The sequence below is a fragment of the Arachis ipaensis genome, chromosome B09 (genome assembly GCF_000816755.2).
Source record: "Arachis ipaensis cultivar K30076 chromosome B09, Araip1.1, whole genome shotgun sequence".
Taxonomy (NCBI): Eukaryota; Viridiplantae; Streptophyta; class Magnoliopsida; order Fabales; family Fabaceae; genus Arachis; species Arachis ipaensis.
The window spans coordinates 83,145,004-83,154,472 of NC_029793.2; the positions used below are offsets into that span (position 1 = coordinate 83,145,004).

Consider the following 9,469-nt stretch of genomic DNA (forward strand, 5'->3'; position numbering starts at 1 on the left):
GTTCCCTTGGGCTGCCCCAGTTTCTCTAACCATGTTAGAAAGTGGAGACAATACTTCCCTTTCTTCACATTAACAGATCTTTTTTTTTCGGAGACCTTGGCTGAAAACCTTTTTCTGCCAAAGCCCATAGCCACAATGGCCCACCCACCCATCCAACCCTCTTTCAATAGCTCTCATTAATTACCGGCTTGGCTCACCACATCTAAGCCTTCTAAGCCTCTCCCAAATCTCAACCCCCCACAACCTGCTCCGTTACAGAAGCCAAACTCCCACGTGTCCCGCCTCCAAGAACAAGAGACAAATTATCTTTACATCTTTCCCAACTTTCATCTGTACACTAGAGCGTCCCATTATGATTTTATGTAGGATGTGTGCCTCTGGTGCTATATTTGACATTAGTTTTTTCATTACCGATGTGATGTGATTGATGGTTGAATAGAGGGTTAATTTATTGTGTAATTTTTTTTTGCATAATATTGTGTAATAATTTAGAATGTCCCAGTAGTAGTAGTAAATAGAATTGGTAGCTTGGTAAGGTAATGGTTCAGGATAATTTTTAGATAAAAAATATTTTATTATTAACAAATCTCATATATATACTTACTGATGAATGTAATTTAAATATTTTATTCTTTTGTAGACAAAAATACTTATGAATTGTTAAAAAAAAACGTTGAATAGTCGGTAATAATTTTTTTACATTAATCTCTTTACAATAAATTTATGTAAGTTACATATCTTATTATTAGCAACAAATCAATTTTAGTAAACAATGTTTGTCTTAGTGTAAAAGAAAATTAAATTATTCATGGGGTTAAAATAAAATAGACTATAGGGTCAAACATAATTTTCTATATGCTTTGTAGTAAATTTTCAAATACCAATGAACGCATATGCCCCCACACTTATGCATGTAAATTCGTCCTTGGTAATGGGCATTTCAACATATGCCAATTGTGTTTGTTGTTAAATTTCAATATCAAATTCGAACACTCTACAAAAGTTAAATTATTTGTAATCAATGTAGTTAAAAATCGTGGAGAAATTTTGAGGGGGTGACGAAATATTTTTAGCTGTCATTTTTTTTCGTGAACACAATTATTATAGCTGTATTAAATAAATTTAGTTCTTGAAAAATAACTATTGATCTAATAACAATTCTAATACGTGATTTATAGAATGTTTTTCAAATGAAAATTGTTTTAATGAAAATACATGTTTTATGTATGTTTAAAAATATATAACATATTTTATGTAAAAGGTAATAATCTAGAATAATTTGTGTTTACATAGTGTTCAGAAAAAAAAAAAGAGAATACATTGCATGCATGGCCTTAGTAAAATAATTATTAGTTATCTTTATTGGGAAAGTGTAAATATAATATGTGAAATTTATTTTTCGTTTTATAGAAGAGGCTTTTAAATAATTGATGCATTAAGATTAAAGAAACGTATTTAGTTTTTTTTGATAAAATGTATTCGTTAGGACCCTGTAAGATTTTTTGTTCGTATTTGGTATAGTTTCTTATTGGTGTTTCTACGATTAATTATATTTATTTTGGACGACGTTTGATTTTCCTAGATTAATTAATATTTTGTTTATTGAAACTCTGATGTTTACATAAACCGGTTTGATCATGAGGGAAGAATAAACAACGAGGAGTGTTAGGTAGCCAAAAATAATTACAATATAGAAATATCATGTAAAAATTCTCATTCTCTTGATAAGCAAGTGATATACACCTCGTTATCACTTATTCTCCTTATCATCTACCATTTTGCTGCATATTTGGAGTCATTAATGTTCTTTCCAAAATCAATTTCAGTTTCTCCCAAATCAAATCCCTAACATCTCTCAATTCACTACAACATTTTCAGGTTGAGGCAACATTTAAAAGTGTTGCCTAAAGGCTGACAAAAGGTTGCTTTTGATCTATGGCAACACTTTTGGACCTAAGGCAACGTTTTTGGGCGGCATTGCATATGCAGCCGTTGCCTTAGATCAAGGCAACACTTTTTTGTTTCAAAATCAACACTTTTGAGAGCAACACTTGGTAAGTGTTGCCTTTGGTTGAAAAACAACACTTCAAAGGTGTGTTTGAGACAACACTTTTGCAATGTTGTCTTTTCTCATATTTTAACCACTACTAAAAAATGTTGCCTATTTGCAATAAAATTAAACCCTTTTATGTATTGCTTATAAGTTTGAATTTGCAATACTTTAAAGTGTTGCCTATTAGTTTTGAATATGCAACCTTTTAAAGCATTGCCTTTTCTTTTGAATATGCAACCTATACAAGTGTTGCTTTTTCTTTTGGATATGCAACCATACAAGTGTTGTCTAATATTCAAAATATGCAACTAATAGACTTGTCCCATATGCTAAATCTGCAAATAATACACAACAAAAAATAGACAACTTATCATTAAAACTGAAAAATTATAATAAAAATTATAATAAAAATTATCATAATCGTCATCAACAATATACAAAGTTCACAAATGAGAAGAGAACAAAGCTTTCACAATTGATAAGTAAAGCCATGCAGCAAATTCTAAATCAGACAACCTGAATTATGAAAAGTAAATGATTACACTAATTGGTAGTTGAAACTAAGATTAGTTTTCATAAACAATCATTAGTGGCATTGTGGCAATTGGCAAGGAGTTCTAACATTATGATCTCATGTATACTACTAAACCCATCAACACCAATCCATCCACTACTTGTTTATACAATCAAATATTATTATAGCACAGACAAGCTCGGACATTACCAAAAGGATTCAATTATTCAATATCTATAGGAAATCAATAAAAAGCTGCACAAACCCTAGTATTTGTATCAAAGCAAAATAGTTTTTTTCTTATCAGATGTGCCGACCAGTTGATCACAAATTAAGGTATGATATACAAGACTCTTTTCCATAACTTTAATCAAATGAAGTACATACAAGTTTAGAGAGTTGAATGCTTAAATGGATGGGAGGACAGAAACTTTGGAAATGAATTGGTTAACTTTCCACAAAAAGGGAAGGTTATAATTGCTACAATGAAGAGAAAGAATTACAATGACTCAGGAGGATAAGGATCCTCCTATACCAAAAACGCACACAAATAAAATAAGAGTTGAAAAGAAAAATTTAATGCAATAAAGCTTCAGAACCCCTCAATATATCATTATCATTATTCCCATCATTTAACTAATTAACAAAAAGAAGAAAATAGTCAACATTTGCACAGAAGAATGCATAATATGCAATGAAAGTTTAACAGACACATAAAAGTGAGCCAGTGCTAGAGTGAAGCATTAAAACAACAAAAGAGACGATCAGCAGTAAATGCATACCAAAATTAAAGACTCAATCCCTGACTAATTAAGTGATCCACGACACCTGAATAAAAAGTATATTAATTGTTATGATGTGCATATATCTCCAATAGCAGAAAGAAAAAATAAAAATGGCAGTTCCCCAACTTCACTTTTCCCCTAAAAGTTCTGGAACAATACTGATTGTATCCAGACATCAGTTTAAAATAAAATTGATGAATTTATAAAGTTATATGACAACAAAAAGCAAGAATGAACTATATGGATTAAGTATCAATATATGTTCAACGGGATGGGGTCTCCTAAACTTACTTTCTAGAACCACTGTTGCAGGGAATCTTTTTATCCTCCAACAGGATCTTATAATTATAAGTAATCTCTTCACCAGCAGCAATATGCCATTTTGAATATATGAAAATCTCCTTATTGAGAAATTAAATCTCTTCTATATCATATGCAAATACAATTAAAATATCAACAAATGTAAGCAATCATATACCTGTTGGCTGTGGAGAGGATTCTCTCGTTCAAGCTCCTCAATTTCTTCCTGAATTTACAACATTGTTATACATTATACAGAATATAGGGATGGAATTGGAGAAGAGGTGATAGATCAAGACAAGACATACTTGAAGAGCTAAGATATGGTGCTGTGATCATGCTAGTTCTTCTTCTCTTTGAGCTTGTTGTCTAGCTAGGAGCTGACAATATATTACCATATTATATGGGTGAATAGTCATCTTCATCGGGAGCAGAAGAAATAGAAGACAAGACAAGAAAGGTACCAAACAAGATTGTGACAATGGCAGTGAAGTATACAAGGAGTGCCTCTGAACCATATTTAGTCACACCTACTGAGCTCTCCAGGAATGTGAGCTTCTCTAAGAACCCAAGAGAAGCTGTCCCAAGTGCCAGCACATACACTATCAGCCCAAACAACACGTGCCATGGGATTGATTAGCTTCTTAGTGATTCACTCCCTCCAGGATAGAAAAACATCACAAACCTAAATATCCACTGCATGCAGGTGTATTAATTAAGGAATAAATCTCATTCTTATGAAGGACAAAATTGGTCTAAAACAAACTTGTCCTCTACCATTATTTAATGACAAATCTTGAGGAGTTACTTTGTTATAATAGAGATTATACTTCAAAATCATTGCGACGATCAGATCGAATTAAACTATATGGTGGAAAGAAAAAAAAACTTAAAGAGCCTTTTTAAAATATCGTTAAACAAAAAAATATATGAAACTTTACAAGATTGAAGTAAATACTAGTATGAAATACTAAGCAGAAAATGAGAAACCAATATGGTGGTAGATATGTAAAGTGTAAACTGTAAACTGTCCACAAAATATACAATATTAGTCTCTAATAACTTTAAGGTAATCAATCACTGAAACCATGGAACTCAAACTAAAGGCAAGATATATTACTTGGCCTGGGGGAAAATGCTCGAATTATGTTTAGTGTGTCTTGCTTTTAAGGTTCAAACATACAAGGCAAATGCCAAATTTAGTTAAGGTTCATTCAACGGAGGACCAAACAAAACAGAGTAAGAATCAAGAAGAGCCATATATCAATATATCATAGTCCTAAAAATAATAGCAAATAGAGAGTAAAGAGCAAGATGAAACAAGAAACATACATTGAATATGAGATTTTTGTTGGTAGCTTCCCAAGCTAAGCCACCTCTGAAGTGTATGTTCCAAAGCAAGACCATGACAATATTTAAATCCAGAACAGTTGAAATAATATTTAAATCTAGAAAATGTTATACTAGAAAATCACCAGATATTTGAAACAACGAAAATATACTTAAAATGCTCAGCAAGCAGAACAATTTCCGCCAGGACATAAATGAATTAATACATGTGTTATAATTATCATTGTCACAGGGGTCAACCTGAGATTATAGCACACCATTGTCAGACCAGTAGAATAAATATGCAAGATCACATGAATTTTAAGTACCAGATCTATGTCTCAATAATCATATGATTTACTAAAAGTAGGAAAGGAAAAAAAAACATAAAATCAAAAACCTGTGGTCTTGATTGAATAGATTGACAAAGATTCCTATTATCATCTGAAAGTCTAGATATTTCATTATCCTTCTCCTCAATCATTTTATTAGCAATATCATGAAATGAAGCATGTTCATCCTATGAAGGGGAAAAACAAAGAAGGGGAAAAAACAATCAGAGGAACTAAAGTCCATCAGGCACATGTTTAAGAACTTTAATATCACCTTCAATTTTTTATATTGCAGTTTGAGCTCTTGCAACTCCTTTTGCATATCTTGTGCAGCAGTTGCTTCATTTTCAGCCTTCATTGAGACACATTTGACTGCAAAGTTAAGTTGAGGTTAAACCTTCTAAAATCAAATTCATACAAGTATAAGCTACAATTTAATCAGGCAGCCAAGGTTTGTTACTTCGCCATGTTTCTTCTACATTTTTAAGGCTTAGTCCCCATTATTCTTTCTTCTTAAGGTGCTGAGCATTAGCTGAGTCAAGCTTTTTTTCTAAGTTCCTTATTAGTTGCTTGGCATTTTCAAGGGCCGTCTCTCTGAAATTTATAAATAAGTTGTTGAGACTGCTCTAAATTAAACAGCAAAAAATAGTCTATCCTCTAGTTGCTTGTAGACAAATCATAGCACAAATTAATGAGTCTACTCTACTCTACGGAGGAGGGTTGATTGATTCAGGCTTTGGGAAATTGGAAGACTTTGGAATTAGAATGCTTCAAAAATAAGGACAATTGTATTTTAAACAGTTACTTTAACAGAGATGCTCTCACAAAACTTGCACTCTGTTCTCTGCTTCAATTCAGGCAACACACTCTAAAGGAACTTAATCACAATGAAACTACTTATTTGTACTTGGAGAAAAACAAAAAATAGAAGAAGGAGTAACCAATGACTGAGACAATATAATAAACAGAAAGAGCGCAAAGCTAAATAACAAGCTTAGTTAATTACTTAGTTACCTTCGAGAGTGAAGAATATCTTTGGTTAATGTAACCACAGGCTCAATGTCCCTCAAAATCTCCTCTTCCTTCTCCTTCCACAGGTGGTACGGGTTTGTAGTTGGTGTGGCGGCAGTGCACCACGCTCGATGCTGAGGCGACGCAAGAGTGAAGGGAAGGTGCCGATGAAGCAGAAACTGGCGAAGAAGATTAAAAGGAGAAGAACTTTTCATAACTAAAATTTTCCAGAATAATTGCTAATCTCAAAAATTAGGATTCAAAACACAAAAATAAAAAAATAAAAACAGAGGCAGAATCATGAGTACCTGCAGAACAATGATCAGCGGTGATGAACCCTAGCAGAAGAACACCGGCCCTAGTATATGTAATTCTAATAGCTCAGAAAAAAGCAAATAGACACCCACAATTTCCTTTTTCTTGAAAAAATCACACACACACAAAATAGAGCAATTAGAGTAGGAAAGGGAAGAATTGAAGTGCGCACCTAATGAAACGAAACAAGTTTGGCTACAGATCAAATGCAGAACGAAACCAGATCTTGTACTATGCAATTTGTCGGCAAAATGCAGAGAGTAGTAACCAACACAGTGTAAAGAACAGAGAAAGAGAGGAACACAAGGTAAACTGTGTTTAAAACAGAAATAAATGAAAAAATAGCTCACCAGAAAAAGAAAAACTCAACTAAAAAATATACTACCTGAATTGATGCAAGCTAACAAGGCGAGAGCAGGAACGCGAGCAAAACAAGGCGAAGAGAAGAACCTGACTAGCACGACGAACCTCGAGTAGAGAGGAACATGAAGAGAGCACAACAAGGTGAGTAAGGAGGAACACAAAGAGAGAGGGAATGCTTCTCCGCGAGTAGAGAAGGAACTGCGAATTTCATTAATTTAGGGGTTAGGGTTACCAGTAGCATTTTGTTTCAACATTTTGTTAGGAATGTGAAGATGATGAATGAATGAAAGTTTCTGTGTTTTAATCATTTGGTTTTCTATTGATGTATTTAGAGGAAAAATTGAAATTTAAAAGAAAAAATACATTTATATATTTTAGATAACACTTATAATGAGAAGCTTATTAAAAATTTTAAAGCAATTTTAGAAGAGTGTAATTTATGTACATGGCAAGCGTGGCATGTGTATTTTTCTGAAGCAATGCCTTTCATGTGTTTTCTATCTAATCAAAGGGAACAATTACGTGTTGTTAGTTAAAAAAGTGTTGCAATAGCAATATTTCATTGCAACAAATATTAAGCATTGTTTTTTTATCATTTTAAACAACACTTTTTAAGTGTTACTAACAATACATGTTGCAATAGATAAAAAATGTTGTAGTGATTACATTATTATCCATTAAAATACAGTAATTCTCTACAAAAATTATGGAAATTAAATTAAAAATTTTTAACAACTTCTACTATATAATTTATATTTTACATATAGACTATTAAAAATAAAAAATAAATATAAACAAAAATTTTAAAAATAAATTTTAAAAAATAATTATGGACTTGTCATATTAAAATCAATAAATAAGCATACATACGAATATTAAATAAAAATATTAAAATAATTAAAATCATGACCTATTATTACATATATGAGATAATTTGAAGAATACAATAAAATGTATAGTTTAAAATTTGATAATATTGATTATAAAAATTTATTAATTATAGACATCATATGTATGAAATTATGAATATTATGAGTACAAAATTATGGATGTTATTTATATGAAAGTATAGATGTTATGTGTATAAATTTATGGATGTTATAAGTAAATTTATCAATTGAATAAATTAATTTAAGAATTTGATGTTTTTTAAATTCAATTATGATAAAATTTAAAAACATATGTGTTAATTTTATAGTTACTTAAGCAATAACTAAAAAATGATATGTGTATGGATGTAATATCTAATAAACATGAATTTAATTTTTAGATGTTAGTTGTATGTAAATATGGATGTTATGTATATAAACGTATGAATGTTATGTGTATGAACTTAGTTAGTACAATATAATTATAAATGCACATAAAAACACAAAAAAAATTAATCAGTTTATTACCATACCTCATCAAAGCTAGTGTAGTTTTTCATATTCTCGAAAATTGATTGACTGACAACAACCTCGTCAAGTGAGTCCATCTGTTGTTCAAAATTTTCAACACTTTCTACCATAGGTACCGTATTAAGGTAGAATTCAAATGACATACTGTTTGTAATGATAAAGATTTCTTGTAAAATTTCTTAACCTATTCTAATTGTGCTTGCAATGGTATTAGAGTTGTGAATTTTGAATGAAAATAATTGAATTAACGGAAACAAAATCACATTAGGGTAGCTTTCAGATTTTGTATCTCTTGATTGAATGATGAAAAATGAATTAACAAAAACAGAAAATTAATTACAATAAAGAACGATAATGATAATAATAATAAAACAAAAAAGCGTTATGATAATAATCAATTACAATTACCGTATCTCCATTAGGCGAAGGAGTAAAGCAAGAATAAATTACAATGATAAATCATAACCGTTATTAATTATTATTATTATTATTATTATTATTAATCTTTATTATATTCTTAAATATAAAAATCAAATTATAAAAGGGAATATTAAGTATTGATTACAAGAATGCCTAATTAATTATGACAACAATTAATAAATGCTAAATAAGGCAAGTTATGGTTGTTTTTGGCTGATTTTCTTTAGTTACCAAATATTTTCTTTATAATTAATATCATTAATAAATAGAATTGATAAAAATATGATAAATGGAATGCTAAGAGAGTGGGCTAAAAAATAATACTGTTATTAAATGATGTAAATGAAGTATATTATAGAAAATTTTGACTAATTATGGTTGAAACTTTTTGGTTACTAAACTTTTTCCTAAACTAATACAATGATTTTGTTAGTAAAATTAAGATTTATGATCAATTTAATTTTTTCCTCTTTCATTTGTAGTTTATTAAAAATTACTTTCTCTAAATACAAACACAATATTAATGGGCAAATATAGTGGCCATAGTATTCATTACATTAGAGTTTGATTGTATTCAGCAAAATTGTTGTAATTTAAAATAAGTAGGTTGCCTTGGTAATTATTTATAACATGGAACATATTATTCA

General features: G+C 30.3%; 1 long non-coding RNA gene across 7 annotated transcripts; it reads right to left on the minus strand.

Moving 5' to 3' along the window:
• On the minus strand, window positions 2,857-7,338 carry LOC107619077. 7 transcript variants are annotated; one of them, XR_002353859.1, is made up of 11 exons: window positions 6,812-7,338; window positions 6,633-6,682; window positions 6,328-6,503; window positions 5,774-5,907; window positions 5,588-5,685; window positions 5,382-5,501; window positions 4,985-5,030; window positions 4,117-4,348; window positions 3,961-4,032; window positions 3,831-3,878; window positions 2,857-3,395 (listed from the first exon to the last, which is right to left on the minus strand). It is a non-coding gene; the product is annotated as an uncharacterized LOC107619077 (long non-coding RNA). The 7 variants fall into 7 exon arrangements; XR_002353856.1 differs by lacking the exon at window positions 5,774-5,907 and having other exon boundaries at window positions 2,859-3,395; window positions 6,812-6,951; window positions 7,025-7,336; XR_002353857.1 differs by lacking the exon at window positions 5,774-5,907 and having other exon boundaries at window positions 2,860-3,395; window positions 6,812-6,870; window positions 7,025-7,334.